Genomic DNA, 16,654 nt, shown 5'->3' with positions numbered 1-16,654 from the left:
AAGAAGATTAAAATAGATTTGTATTCGACCGACTTCTTCAAAATTAAAGAGAATTAAAATAAATATGATAAAATGTAAGAAATTAAACATGATGCAATTCACAAATTTGATCAATTATGTATGTAAATTCTTCGTTTTTTTTTTTCGTGTGCAATTTTATTCCGAAATGTTTTTATACGAAGTTGAGTACAAAAAATGAATATACACTGTTTACATAAAGGAAATTGAATTGTAAGAGTCATATAAAAGTATAATCTTAATAATTCAGAAATTTATACAGTATAGTAATAAAAAATCTGTAACGATGAAAATAAAATTATACAAAATTATGTAATTTTTTTTTATAAGAGCCATCCGAGATTATAAAATACTCTATTATATAAGATATATTTCGTATAATCTTTTAAGATACTGTTTCATTTAATCCCGCGTGAAAAGACCGATCGTTAATGTTCTACAAGTTTTATAAGTTTACATTCGAAAGGTTAAAAGCGTAATCACCCACGTGAACGTCACCGACGCGACGTAAGGAACGCGGACTCTCGTCGTCGATACCTCTGTTCGAGATGAGTCATTTAACAGCGCGACACTCTTCGTCGTCTCGCAATGGGTGCGCGCGTTTCTCATGCGTACCCTATTTTTGACACTCGTAAAATACGCCGTTTTCGTATTCGAACGATCCCGTCTCCCGATTTACACTGCCGTAGACGAGACACTGTCGTACGATCTTTCTACCGAGTCTCTCTCCTCCGCCATCCGTCCTTTCTCTTCTCTCTCTTTCTTTCTCTCTCTCTCTCTCTCTAAGCGGCACTAATAAATTAACCGTAGAAAAAGACGACCTCGTGACAGATGTCCGATGGCCGCCATAAAGGAAATGCTGGTAACGTTCACGGGTGATGGTGAACGCACATCAAAGCGCATCCGTGCGACCTCATGCCGATCCTTACCGACCCATAGTTTTATATTATTTACCGAGTGATTTGTTGCTTTCCGCCATTCGATTGACGAGTCCCTATCTCGAAAAGTACGCTACTTGTCAAAAGAATACATCGAAATAAATATTTCACTCTTATAGTAGAGATCGAAGGAAAATACAGGAAATTTCGATTTTCACACAATGATAAAACAACATATTCTAAATGGATAGTTTTAGATTATGTTGCGATATGTTTCAAATTTATTTTTATCACGATACAATTGTTTTTCTAGAAATCTTATTTCAAAATCTATTTAATATGAAATTTATCGAAAACTTTTTATATCCTTCAAAATAGTCGAAAGGTTTTTTTTTTTAGCACTACCATCATAGCGATGACTGAAAATTCGCGCAATCCGTATCATCCGATACAGCGAAAGCAAACCTTATCAGCGGCCATTCCTTCAGACTGCGGAACGAATGCGTTGATCACTGGACGAGAATGCGCCGGTACTCTGGCGTATGAGTTGACAGGCTGTGCTACTCGAAAACGAACCACCGTTCGAGCGCACGCTTAAGTGACTTTCGGTGTTTGGCCTTTGCACGCGGCGAGAGCCTTTTGCCTTCGCGACAAGTCCCGCGGCGTAGCCGGCCGCGAAAGAAATACATAGATGGAAGGCGACAGTCTTGCGTGTTGGTTCCTTCTCCTTCTTTCTCTTCGCTCGAACGCTCCCTTCCTTGGCGGCTTATGTGCCACCCTGCGTGCGCCGCGCATCGTAACTCAACGCTACCAGCAGATAGCTAAATCACAACGACAAACCGCCGGTAAATGCGCGAAACGAGACTCGCTGCCCGCAAGATACACAAGCCGCAAACTAGAAAGCGAACCAGCCCGTGTTTTATGCCCGCGTTTCATATCTTTTTGTCATTCTCCCAGAGTTTGGACAAAATTAAACAACTGAATTTTACAGCCGGCACGCAAGAAATACGTGTGAAAGCACACACGTACACACAAATTGTCCCATATTTTTTTATCCGCTAAAATACCTTTCGTTAAACTAATTAAATGGCTGCCAAACCAACTGAACGATTTGTCGTTTCTGTCAATCTTTAATATATGATAGAATTCGCAAATATATAATACAAAGATATAAAGATTCAAATTTTTAATTCAAATCTTGTTAAAAAAAAAAAAAAAAAAAAAAAAAAAAAAAATCAAACTCTTCCTAGAAAGTCTCATACATGCGCGCGTATAAAATGCATAATTTATATTGGTAAAGCTTAATAATATTTATACAAATATATTTTAAATGTAAAAATATGAAATTGTTTATTTACGCGAAAAGAAGAGAAACGTCGCATAAAAGATGTCAAGTTTATCGTTAAAACATTCGGACACCCCGCTAGTAATGCGCGAAACGTGCGGCTCGATGTTGGGGTGAGGTGTGTTGGGGCAGGGTAGCGGAAGAGAGTACGGAATAGAAGTATGTCCGAGGGAAGAGTGGAGGAGTTGGTTATAGGACGACGGAGGTGGGAAGGGAGGAAGCGAGCCGCCGCACGTCGGTGGCTTCCTCGAGATAAACTTCACAGACGAGCAGACGCACGATCAGCACGCACGCACCAAACCACCTCTAACGATAACTCGCCGCGTCCGACAAAGGGCGTCCTACGTATCCTACATCCTGGAGGTGAGCGGCTTTCGAGAGTAATTGCATTTGACATTCGCTCCGGGACCCACATGTCTAAGGACTCATTGTGCATCGAACGCAATGTCGGCTCGATAAGACTCCGAATTTTTCCATCGTAAGATAAAAATGGAGAAAAATTACTTTTATGCAATAAACTCTATGTTTTGTATCTTCTTTGTGGTTGATGCGGTCTAAGTAATTTTTATATGCCGAAAACTTGCAAAAAATTTTAGAGCGCACATTTTTTTTGTCATGCCAATTATATAAATAAAGACGATTCAGACTTTTATGTTTATTAATGGTGAAGCTATCTTGTTGATAATTGATTGTTTTTATCAGTTAATAATTGTTGTGCATAAAAAATGCATCTCTAAATATCTCTTTAGCAGCAAACTGCATTATACATGAGATTTGTATTATAATCGAAAAACTTTTTTTTTTTTTTTTTAAACAGTCTTAAAAATCTGCATTTAAAGAAGTTAGAATTATTTTTCTGTAACTTATTGTAATTCCATTAATTAGTTTCGAGTTGACACGCTCGATTTTTACCCTATCAAATTCGCCATAAAACAATGATATTTATGTCCCGTGAATTTGTCTAGCGGCAACATTTTCGCAAGCAATCCAAATCCGCAGAATCGTTAAAATGACTAAAGATTGACAAGAAAGCATGATATTAGAAACGTTCGTTGAAAACCCTTACTTTCTCGCCAGAGAAAGATCCACTCATCCCTGTCAGGACGACATTCATCGAGAGAGTAAGAGACAGCGAAGGAGCAAAAGAGAGGGAGGCATGCAGTCAAAACTCGTAAACGTGAACCCTTCGAGTAGTCCGAAGGGTGAACCGTCTCGCGCGTAAAGTATACTCCCTACACATTGCTCGCACACAGAGACGCGTACAAGGTGTATTTGCAAATTTCCAGAATGGATTAAACGAAACGATAGTAAAACTTCGTTAAAATCTTTTTCCTTTTTATTTTAATAATATTTGTGTTGATAAAATGAATGTAAAAAATGTTAATTATGGATAAAAGCGTGTATATAATTTTACTTTATAATAAAAGAGATGTAATTTTATAATTAATTACAAAATATAAATTGAAAGAAGCCATTACGATAGAAGTGAATAGAATTCTGGTATATTTCTCGAAAACCCTGTATATAGAAATATAAAGTTTTTTTTTTTTTTTTTTTTTGCTATGTAACATTAAACTAGTTCAAACATTTACTTAATTGAATCTTAGCTGTAGCAAAAAAAGGAAAAAGATACTGCAAAGTAAATCTTGAATCGCATGCATTTAATGCATTAATGTTAATATCCATCGAGAAATCAACACAATTTTGCAAGAGTTGAGTCGAAGAAATAAGCAAAACGCGATCGGTAGAGACGCGTTTAGTCATATTTGATTTTGTCCGAGCAAACTGGACGCAACTTCTCCGACACCCTGTACGCACACGCGTGCGTGCACGACACGCGTGTCGCAGTAACCAGCAACGGCAGCAACATCAACGTCACGGCAGGAGCCGAACAGCGAACAGCTCGGCCGTGTATACGTACAATCTAGATACTGTTTCGCGCGCGCGGCGAGGAGGCCCCGAAGGGGAAGTAAGCAGTATCTCTCGCACGCCCCTGCGCCTCTCCGTCACCGGCACGGCGCCTCTTAGGGGGCGAACCACCCCGCCAGCTCGCTCCTCCAGAAGCCGGTGGACGAAAGAGGGGCGCCGCGGGACGCGGGGATAGGAGGGAGGGCTTCTCCGTCCGTCTCGTCTCGACTCGTCTCGCGTGACGGCCTCGTCAGCCGTCAGCCAAGCTCCGTCCGGATCGATACGCCTGCCACCCTTACGACCCCGACTTCCTCTCTCCACCTTCTACTGCGAAAAGCAATGCACCTACCGTCCCCGCGGCCTCCCGTCCTCCTCCGTACGCCCCGACGCTCTCACCTCCTCCGCGCGAGCCTTCTCTCTCTCTCTCGCCGCTTCCTCTCCTCTCACTTTGGCCGCTGCCTCCTGCCAGTGTGCGCTGAGTCTAGTTGAGTCGAGTTGAGCCACCGGCCGGGTCAGAAGACGTCTGCTGCCCGGGCGAGCGACAGCTACCCCCCTGTTTCACCCTCGGGGACCCCTCCTTCTCGATCCGAACCCCCCCCCCCCGAGTTCGGCCACCCAAACACCCCTATTTTACCACCCTCTCTCTCCTCGTCCACCTTCGACCAAGCATCCCCCGCTCTTACTCCGTAACCCCCCTCGGCCGTCCTCCACGACTCTATTCTACCGCGACGTGCCGCGAGATGGACAGCCTCGCCTCCACGTCGAATCCGCACTGTACACACATACATAGACATATTCACGTATACACACATACGGGCGTGTATTGCGTCTCGTACTCTGGCTCGATGTTGGTTGAACCGCTACCGACACTCTCTACGACCATCTCTTTCCCGTCTACCCCTTCTCGTTTTCCTTCCTACGAACGCGCGTATCTCGAGTCCGCACTTTTCGCGAGTATTCCCTCGGTATCGAGCGGGCTCTCTCTCTCTCTCTCTCTCTTTAGCAACGTTGTCGGAAACCATCGCCGCGTCATCGGTGCCGCGGCCCGGATGGACAATGGGTTCAACGGACGTCAGTCGTCTACTTTTCGCGGACCGAAACGTCGTTGACGCTTCGTCAACGTTCCTTCGCAGCATTGTCTTTTTAGAGCTCACGTAAATGCGCGCTTTGGGAATTGCCGTCTATTCGCGACTGCATCAACGCGATCGATCGAGAGCATTTGGTTTATTTCTTTCTTATATTGCCTTATCTCACTTTTATACTACGTCTACTAGGTCGCGATAGAGAGATTGAATACGATCATACATGTCACGAGAATATGAAAACATACGATATATAATATATATGTATATATTAAATACACATAATATTTCGATATACGATGTCCGATATCTCAATTTGATATCCAAAATTTATTAAATTGATAAAAAAATTATATTGTTAATTTCAATATAGTTTACGTAATCTTATTTGAAAAAAACAAATATATATACAAGCGAGCTATGCAAAATAGTGTGTTTATTATTATAATGAAACGTTTTATTAACAATTATAAGTATTTATTATATATTTTAATTAAAATCTTCATAAACATGATAAATAAATTTTTTAGATACTTGATAAAAAAAAGCCATGATATATAATTTAGTTTATATAATAAACGCAACTGTAAATTTTTTTCCAACATTTCAAAATAATAGAACCTTGAGACCTTTTTAAGAATGTTTATATAAAAGAGGGATATATAATAATTAAAAAAAAATGTACGATATATATTATTTTTCTCGTTATATAATTATGCGTGTAAAGTACATTATGCTAATTTATAATATTAAAATCATATATCAAAGTCTTTATTTTTGATCAATATTTATTAAGCCAATATTTAACGATCATGAATTTTCCAAAAGCTTCTTTCTTCTTTTTTAATATCGGTATACATGCACTTTTTATAAAGTCTAGTAGATATGGTAATGTGGAAAATATTAAATTCACATTAGCGACTAATTCTACTTTTGATATACACACACCGAGATATAACTCTTCATTAAATATACATACATACATATGTGTGTTTAATATGAAAGCCTTATCAATTCTTTAATTAGTTTTAATATATAGATCTTTAATTCTGCTCTGAGAATGAGGATAAATTATAAATCACATGCACAAATTATAGATATATGCTTGAAATAATCGTCTCTTTATATAATAGATAAAGGATATGATTGATTACTCGACATACTCTGGGTAGAAAAGACAAGTAAAATATATTAGTAAAGATTATTCTAGTGCTTCGCTATTTCAAAGCGGATGGATGAAAGATATATGTGAAAATGTAAAGCTGTGTCGCGCGATCTGTGCATTAAGCAAACGTGATTATCGCCGCGGGCTTATAATCGCTCGAGCTTCTCGAGACAATGTATGCGACGATGCGAGCTCCTCGCTAAAAGTAATTAAAATTATTCCAACTTTCTTTTTTACTCTTGTAATATTGAAACCACGTCGTTAGAAAGCACGATTTTTTTTTCCTATCTTCGATTCCTTTCCCGTCGAGCACCTCCTCTCTGTAAAGACAAAGATCCCCGATAATGAATCATTAGTAGTCGAGAGTCAATCGAAGATTAATTAATCGTTCGGATTCGAGAGCCAATTAAAGTTTCCTCGACAACAAACCCAAGGCGGTCGCAGCTACTGGACGGTATAATGCGCCCCTGTATAGATTCTCGCTTGTGTTTCTCACTTTATTCCTTCGTTTCCGGTTCGCGCTCACGCGAATTTATAATGACGCCGAGCTTAATACCGGCAATTAAGATCCTTCGATCTCGAACTCCAAACATCTTTGGCGAAGATTTGCGTTTATGATCAACGCAAAATGCTTCTCGCTATTGATTTAATATCCTAGCATATTGTACTGATTTTTTTGTTTTGTTTCTTAAATCAGTTATAGCTATAACATAAATGAACAATTTTATAATTTTACAATATGCAACGTATGTCCTTTAATTATTTGCTTCTTTAATTATTAACGGTATGTTGATTATCTCACAAAATATACCGAAATTGCCTAAGAAATAGAAAGCATTCCACCTTGCTAAACTCGTACCGCATTCTCATAGAAGCGAATAACCGCACAGGATTAATACCGGTTTGCCGTCTGCTTTCTAGGTATACAAAATATAATCAAGGATAAAAAAATATTACACGACAGCAAATTCAAACGACAATGAGTTCTGGCTGAGAATTTAGAGGAGCGCGATGCGACGAAGCGAAATAATGGAGAAAGAGCGGAAGAGGAGCGTGAAGAGAGAGAGAGAGAGAGAGAGAGAGAGAGAGAGAGAGAGAGAGAGAGAGAGAGAGAGAGAGAGAGAGAGAGAGAGAGAGAGAGAGAGAGAGAGAGAGAGGCGGCGTGAAGAGTGGAATATATTTGGCACGTTGACAGTTCGGCGCACTTGTCGCTTTTCCTGCCAGAGAGCAAGACTGGTGGCAGGGTGGCGGACACGGCTGGCGATTGACAGTGACGCGAAGCGACGTTGCGCGCTTAGCCAGCGCACGTGTAAGCGTGTCTCAAGCGTGTAACGATGACGATCGCGCAGACACCGCCAATCAATCAGCTCATTACACCAATTCAATCGACGTCGACCGACCCTGACGTTCGCCGACCGTTCGATAATCGTCGCACTTGCCTCTTCTTCTCTCACTCCCGGATTTCCCGCGTTGCTTTTCAGGTTAAATCTGTCATCGAATTGTGTTACCTCGCGCGTTTACTTTCAAAAATTCCGCGAATTAGCTATGCACAGCAGTTTGTAATTTCAATTTTTGATTAAAATGTATATATATATACAATATATATACATATATTTATTTCTCAAACATTTGAAAGGTATGAGTCCATTTTACGAATAGAAAAAAATCCATTGCTGATTTTTTTTCGGTTTTAAATACATCGAACTTTGTCAACTTACTATTCGACATTATTTTAGACAGCTTAAGATGACGATGTATTCGCAAGTTGTTTATAAAGAAATGTAAACATGTGCAGAAGAGAGAAGAACACGTTGCGCTTGAGAGAGAAAGAGTGAATTGGTTCTTGTGTCATGCATTTTATTCTTAAATTGTAGTAATCGGTTTCTAGCGATATTTCAAAAGTTGAGCAACAAGGTATCACTGAGATTAATAGCACTCCTAGTCTTGAGATACAACCGATCAATTTGTGTTCCGCGCCAACGCACATACGTCTAAATCTAATATTGTTTAAAAGTACCTACGCCAGTGCGGTGCAGTAATAAATATCTATCATTCGCCTTCGATAATTAATAACCTATGTTCGCATTCGCATAGAAAAGCCACCGAGTGCCGTACAGGTCGAAGCGTGGTTCGAATGAGAGGGTTTAGTCGGAACGCTCATGTGATCTTTCGTAGCTCGTACCCACTTCTTTTTTTTTTCCCCTTTCTTTCCCCGCCATGACATACGTTGAAAATTATTGCCGCCGTCCGCGCGTCCCTCCTACCCGGCCCCGTCAACCCCCTTCCCCTCTCTCCTCCAATCTTCTTGCGCGTCCTGTCGGAGGCGATGCCCGGCCTCCCGCGATACGGCACTGACGCCATCGTAGAGATGGGTGCCAGAGCTATCTAAGGGGTGATTTCTAATTTATGAGACTGGGGCGATGTGATGAACAGACGTCATAAAGCATGTCGCGCTCCGCGTCTGCAGCCTGCCATACGCCCTTCGCCCCTCCCCGCCCCTCCCCCCCCTGCCACCCGCTACCAGCTACTCGCTCTCGACCATCCCTGTTATCGCATCGTGACTCCCGAGTCTACCCCTCTCCCCCGTTTTCCTAGGCCCTTACACAGCTCTCTTCCACCTTCGAAGCGAACCCTCCGTCCAACCGACCGACATCCTCCCCCCCTCCCCCCTCTCTCCTTTCCCCAACCCGTGATTTGTGGCCTCTCGAATTCTCCTCGCCAGCTCTTCTCCTTCGCGAAACTTGAATTTCCTCTTTCTCCATTTCTCGCCTCTTCCATTCGCCTTTCTACGTCAACGTTTATGGTCGGATGGATGTCCATCGACCATAGATATCGCTCGGACTTGCTCGAATTTTTTCCAATGACCGAATAAATTCTCTTTTCCTCGTAAATAATACCATATATTCTCTTTCAGAGATGATAATTTGATTCGATTATTGTGTAAAATAATTATAATACGCGTGATGATATTGTACTTGAAAGAATATCTTCGTAATTTTTGCAGGATTAATAATATATATATTAATCTCGTGATAAATAGTTATGAATAATCTAGTAACATTAACATACAAGTTTAATGCGAAATTTATCAAAATTGTACGCATAAAATTTTCCTAAGCATTTCACTCTATAAAACTTATTGAAGGATATAACAAATTAAAAAAAAAAAAAAAAATTTATTTTTATTCATAATTTGTTATTATTAAAATCTATATAATATCTGAAAGAGCAGCTAAAAGTTTATATTTATGCCAGATAATTTTTTTTTTTTTTTTATATATTCCGGATGCAAATTGTATAATAATTCTCTCTGTAATATATTATTGTAAATATCTAATTATATGTTCATTTTAAATTTAACTAAATTCTCTTTAAAAATAGATAGAACGATCGAGTACCTGCACGGGCTTGTCAACATTTATAACGAGAACAAAAAAAAAAAAAAAAGAGGAATTGATGCAAGATATTTGTTTTGTCGTTGGAGAAGCTTCAATTTTTCAAAAATGGAACTTTTTCAGTAAGCGTCAGACGTCGCGACATATTTTCACCTTAATTTCTTTTCGCTGACGCGCAAAACGGGATATATTTGTTGAATGACCTTAATACCCGCGTCTAGATATACCGATGTATCATAGCGAATGTCTATCACAATTGACCTGTAATCAACTGCTGCTAAATCTTATGCACAAGAAATCACTCGGACAATTCTCTTTATTTTGCACGCACGGTGTAACTATCTCTCTCTATTTATAAGAAATTTCAACCGGATTATAAATCATCTGTACATATGGCATTGCGATTGAAAGGATAACGACAGACAAAATGAGGAATTTTTTAAAATTAAAAACATCGATATAATCACTTGACACAAAATATTTGTACGACAGTTTAATAGAGAAATACAGCAATGAATGGCTCTATGCACGAAGTAAAAGCGCAATAAATACACATTATCATGTAATATATTTTAATAACATTATTTTGTTAACTATTAAAATTAGCGTAGAGGATAAATAATTATGTTACAATAATGTTATCGTATGTATGCAATGTTATAGTAAAATACACATGTGTATTTCATTCGATTATTGTATTCGTCTCTTTGGCACTTTTCAAAATTGTAAACCTATAAAGAACATAAATTTACAATTAGTATAGCTAAAGCCCCTCCTCTCCTCCCCATCCTCACATACATACTTCAGCAAACGAGATCGTACAGAGTCCTATTATTGTGAAAGGTTGCATGAATTATTTCGCAAACGATGATTGCTAACTGCCATCTAGACAGATCGCCAATAATACTCGTTCTCGATTAACAACTAACGTGGAGCCAATTTGGGAAAAATCGAAGCCAGACGCGGCAATAAGATATATAACGGTTAGCAATAAATAGCTATAGTTTTAGATTAGTCGGAAAACAATTTTCGTACATTGTACTATTTACTTATATTGAAAGACTGTATTCTAATACTTGCTTAAAGAATTGATCATCAGGATTTAAATAATTTATTTTTAAAACTAACGAAGATTTTTTTTTTTAAATGTTAAATATATTTTTATTATTTCTGCATAATCTATATATACCTTATATTTACAGCTTTACGTTCAATTTGTACGAAAGAAGACGCATATATCTCTCGATGGATATATCGTTACGAGAAGCGACGAGAAGTCAAGAAACGGAAAGCGCGCGGCGCACGCCGAACGGCTTCGTTCGGGTCACGGTGCTGTTGTATCTGGCGCGACTTTTATGCCCGCGAAAATCTGCCGAGTAATCGCCTCTAACATGATCGTAATATCGTGCAAATTGTCATGCTACACCGCGCGTCGATACACCAGCCACTCGAGACGCGATGAAACGATCAGATCGGGCGTAGGTATCATCGAGGCAGGTAGTCCGTATGGCGGTTCTGGAAAAAAAATGCGGCAGAAGGGAGCGGGAGATGGAGAATGACTGGAAGACGTTCTCCGAGGGTGGGAGAATGGTTTGAAACGTGCGGTTCACGGAACCTTTGTGAAAAATCGTGTTATAACCCTAATTTAATTTTATGGCCAGCATTACAGCGGATTGTGTTGTATATCGGGGCCTGGGCATAATGGCCGTATATGGCCGCGTATAATAATGGTGAAAGAGAGAGCGAGAGGATAGACGGGGACAGGAAATGTGCGAGTAGACAGAAGAGAAAGAAGAGAGAGAGAGAAAGAAACGGAGAAAAAGAGAGATGATGACGAGACGATGCGAGAGATATGGAAGAGCGAGCAAGGAGGGGAGAGATAGGAAAGGGGCTAATAATCAGTTGTAACGCGAACCGTCGTAAACCGCAAAACAACGAGAATCGAAAGAGGGTGAAGAGAAGAGAGAAAAAGGAAATGCTGTGCCGGACAAGAACGGCGGCAGCGGCAGCGGCAGCGGCAGCGGAGAGAATAAGGGGATTTTGTGTTTATATTTAAAGGGTTGGTGAAGGAGTAGTATTATTATCTCGAAAATGAAAGAAGAACGCGGGATTTTTTTCGTTCGCTTCTCTACCTTGGATCGTCTGCCCTCTCTTTCCGGATCTTCGTATCGACTCGCGCGGTCCCCCTTCGATAACCGTCAAACGTGACCGCTTGGCGCCGCCAATCGTAAAGTTCTCCCGCCAATCAAGCCGCAACTCATTCTCTTCGATATGCGAATATCTGATCTCGCAAGTAACGTATAAATTATAATTACACGGCTTGAGAGACAGTGAGGTTTAAAAACGACGTGCGTGCATTTTTTTTTTTTTTCGTCGATCTTTCTCTTTTTTCAACACACGCGATAAACCATTTATACCCCTTTCATCTATCTATCGATCTCCCTCTTTCTTATTATAATTTCTCTCAATTCTATTTTTAGTTGGCATAAAATTTCCTCGCACAAACATCTGTCGTTTTGTTTGTTTAAACCATTATTAATAATTAAATATGTATTTTCCTTACACGCCTCGTTCATTTGTTCGACATAATTGATAATGACTTTTCGATTTTCAATCGCGGTAGATAACCATTAATCTTTTATAAAAATAAAATTTATCGTGATGAAAAAAATATTTTAATGCACTTTATGAAAATATTGATTAAATTAAAGTAAATATAAAAAAGTGAAAGAAGTAAGATGTTTTCACATTTATCACTCATATTGCACAATTCCTTTTAATCCAAGTTTTTCTATAGTTCATGATGTTTATATTATCACATCTTTCTATTTTTATTTTCTCTCAACATTCTTTTTATATTTTATTTTTTAAACTCTCATATCGCAGCATTAATCTGTATTTTTCCAACGTTGCTTTTTATATATCCAAAGAGATATCGAGTGAATATTTAAGATTCGAGATATATGTAATAAATTCTTCTCTTTACTTTCTTCCCACGTAATGTAATGAGAGAAGACTGTCTACACGTTGCTGTGATCTCTCGATTTCCAACATATCGATCGTGCCGACTATGAAACTGTTAAATTTGCAGCGACTATGAATTTTAACTAATTTTTTGCGACCGAACGCGAGAAATTTCTCGAAGTTCTTTATTCACATATGTTCTATATCTTAAGCATCCACTCAATGCCTCTCTGGATATATGAAAAGGAAATTTAATTGTAAAAATATAAAGAGAGATATTAATGTTATCCTATAGAGCGGAGATTTTTATCTTAAATTTTTCTATTTTCAGATATTGTATCTTATGTTTATGTCTTGATTTATTTATCATAGTGTGCGCCTGATGATGGCATTGTTAGATTTTTGGTGGGCATTTAACTTTTGATAAGTAGTTTTGGAGCAGAGGATTCATAGAAAAAGATATGGGGGTTGCCAAGTTTTTAAAAAATCTTCGCCGATGATCTCTAAGCAGCGGTTCAAGAGCATCATCGTGCTGGAACAAGGAAACCGCGCGCCTCGAAATTACTATAATATACCCCCCTCCCCCTCCCCCCGCCCCTCGTATCATCGTCGGGACAAGAGAGTCGCGTATCTTTTGTTATTATTATTGATCGGCTCGGGCCGATATTAAAGTGATCGAGCGGCCACTCTCTATGTTTACGCCGGTTCGTCCGAAAAACCATGAAATTATTGATAATCGGCATAAGCGGCTGCCACTTTTAATTTCTAGCGCTATATATAATCACTCCCTCTCCTAATATTCCCCTTCAGCATGATTCTGTCTACGCGCAAACTTTGTCGCTTTTTTTCCAAGCTGTCAATCGTAGGCAAATCAAGATATGATTTATTTTTCTACTTGTATGAAAGATTGTTTTTTAAATATCGTCTTGAAAGATTCGGGATATTAATTTTATCAATGATGGGCATCAACATAATTTCAAATTTTGTTATTGCAGATATTTAATAAAATAAATCTTTTTCTAAAAAAGATTTTTTTAAAATATTTTTTTTTTTTTTTTTTTTTTAATATTTGCAATAACAAAATTTGAAAGCGTGTTGATGCTGATGATTGATTGATAGAACCAATATATTCCCAATCTTTAAAAAAAAAAGAAAATGGATTTTTATTCGCACATAGGAATAGAAATATGAGGATTGGATATTTTTCCCCTTGAAATATCTTGTAATGTCGAAAAAAGCTTTCATTTACGATCGATGACGAACTATTACATATTAATTTGAATTTTTAAGTTTGATCGAAAAAGGAATTCGTTATTTTATAATAACTTGCTTGAACATGGAGCAACATTACACCGCGGTCGATGCGCATTGTACAATATTATTACGAGAGGATATTTTTTGCTCGATCATAAGGGAGCAGCTCAAGAAATATAAAATAAAGAAAAATAAAATAAAGGAAAAAAGAAAAACGGACGCCACACGGACGATAGAGGAACGAGGACGATACGTCGTGCGTGTATACGCGTATTCCCGCGAGCGAAAAAGACAGCAGGATCAGGCCGGGTGTAGGCAGGAGTTCGACTTGGGCTGCCGGCCGCCGTAAAAATGTCAATTAAAGTGTTTTATTTGATCCTTCGTTAGAACGTTGAAATGGAATTTTGATTTATGGCTATATCGCTCTGTCTCTCTCTCTTTTCTCCCCTTATCTCCCCCCTCCCCCTCCCCCTCCCCCTTTCCTACGCTCCGCTTTGCGTATATATGAGAGCGAAGGGTGCGTCTGTGCGCATACGCGTAAATAAAATAAATAGGAGGCTATAATTAGTCGGCGGGTACCGGCCACTCCGTTACGATCGGTATACACGACCGGTTTTGTGGTCTCGGTTAAGTTCGACAAACAAATTCCTCGACTCGTTTTACGCCGATCCTCAGAAAATTCAAACTGGCAAACGAGAACTTCGACATGGCCGATACACGGATCTGCGGAATCAAGAATTCAAATCCCACCGTTTGTATCCCATAGATTGTCGATCTCCCCCCCCCCCCTTTTTTTTTAATGCAAAAGATACAAAATAATTTCTACATAAAAAAATTTCTATAACAGTCAATCAAAGAATGCGAGAATGACGAAATTTTTGAACTAGCTACTTGTTCAGATGATTGAAGGAATTAATTTTAAATATTATAAAAAAATTAAAGATTATAAAAAAAAACGTAAAAAAAAGAACATCATTTCGTAAAAAGATGTCTTATTAAGGACAGAAACACTTTTTTTTTTTTTTTAATTTATATCATATATTTTGAGACATATAAATTAAATAAGATTGTTCAAAAAGATGGTCGTGCTCGTTTTTATAGAATCGTATCTGAACATTATAATTTTATGCGCGCACTATTGCTATAATAATAATTACATTGTGTTTCTTTTATTTTTATAAGAATATTATTTTTATTTTCACAAGCGATGCTAATGTTTAGTAATTATTAATTTGTGTTGTGCAATAAAAAGTAAAATATTCACAATAATATTTATAAAATAATGTCATTTTATCTATTTGTATTTATATTTATTTTTTAATAACTCTAATAAAGTATAGTGCATAATATTATATTATTATATTCTCTGTGAAATGCTGTTTCTTAATTTTTTATAAGTATTTTTTTTTTTTTTCTAAACAATAAATAATCATAACAATTTAAAAAATATTTTTAGGATATTATACGCGCGCGTGCGCGAAAAAAAACCTTATTGTTAGTTTAAAAAAAATTGTTATCGTTGTGATAAGCTTTGAACTTGCCATAAATATATGAGTACGCGCAAAATATATAATCTTGAGAAAAATTGCAAAAAAGTTTAAAATTTCTAGATGATAAAAAATAAATATTACACGAGCATTCAAATGTTTGTTGGCTCCACAAATAATCGCACGCATCAGGAACTTTGACGAGACGGGACGAACACGAGAACGACTAAATATGTTCCGATTTCGTTGTAATACTGTGGTCCGATTTCGAAATTCCGAATTTATATTACAATAGATCAAGTGGTATGATTACCAGTATATGAATTGTTCGCGCGCTAGTTTCTATTAAATGCGACATTAATATATGTATGTATATATACATATATATATCGCATTAATTTGAAACGCGAATGTCACATATAATTTTTATATCACTAGCCCATTAATAAACGTGTCATATTCATTAGATGATTATCATTCTACCATATAGTACGTACACATTATAAATTTATAGATTGATTGCGTGTATAATGTATCCAGATATGACATCACGAAAATTGTGACAAATTTTAATCTTTCCAATAGTTGAGACTATACATGTATGTATATCGCATTAATGTAGAACGCAAGTATCATACATATTGTTATATATATCAGTAGTTATTAACAAACGCGTATATTCATTAGATGATTATCACTCTTGATAGCATATATTATAGATTGATTGTGTGTATGACGCAATGAAAATCGTGAAAAGTTCTAACCTCCGCAATAGTCGAGACAGATTTGTATTAAAAAAAAAAGTAATATACAATAAAAACGGTACTAATTGTAAGCGAGAATTAATTTTAAACAATGTAAGTAACATTAATACTGCGTCAATTTGCGTATGCAAGAGAAATAATAATATTTTCAAATACCAAGCAATTATCACAATTCACGGTTATATTGTACAAAACGTGGAATTTGAACGTTTATTATATTTGATGATTGTATAACTTACATTTTGGATCGTTGGATAAAAATGTGAAACGCAAAAATGCTAATCGTATCGCTTCTCGTTCGTCCTTTTATAGGTTTCCGTCCCTTTCATTTTGCGAACACTCGCGCTTATCTCGTTTTGTAGAAATCGCCATATTGAATTTATTACGATTACAT

The 16,654-nt window shown here is 37.7% G+C and overlaps 2 protein-coding genes across 4 annotated transcripts in view; one reads left to right on the top strand and one right to left on the bottom strand.

The window, feature by feature from the left end:
* The window catches only part of LOC138944789 (zinc finger protein 99), a 68,359-nt gene extending 51,711 nt beyond the window's left edge, over positions 1 to 16,648 (bottom strand). For both annotated transcript variants that reach the window (XM_070315771.1, XM_070315774.1), the window contains exon 1: positions 16,500 to 16,648. The gene's annotated coding sequence lies outside the window, so the exon portion shown is untranslated. The remainder of the gene's footprint in view (positions 1 to 16,499) is intronic.
* The window catches only part of Tio (zinc finger domain-containing protein tiptop), a 147,175-nt gene that overhangs the window by 8,732 nt on the left and 121,789 nt on the right, over positions 1 to 16,654 (top strand). The gene's annotated exons all lie outside the window — the stretch shown is intronic.

The sequence above is a fragment of the Polyergus mexicanus genome, unplaced genomic scaffold (genome assembly GCF_030449975.1).
Source record: "Polyergus mexicanus isolate NDT 795.1 unplaced genomic scaffold, iyPolMexi1.0 SCAF_2, whole genome shotgun sequence".
Lineage (NCBI taxonomy): Eukaryota > Metazoa > Arthropoda > Insecta > Hymenoptera > Formicidae > Polyergus > Polyergus mexicanus.
This window is presented reverse-complemented; position numbering and strand designations above follow the sequence as displayed.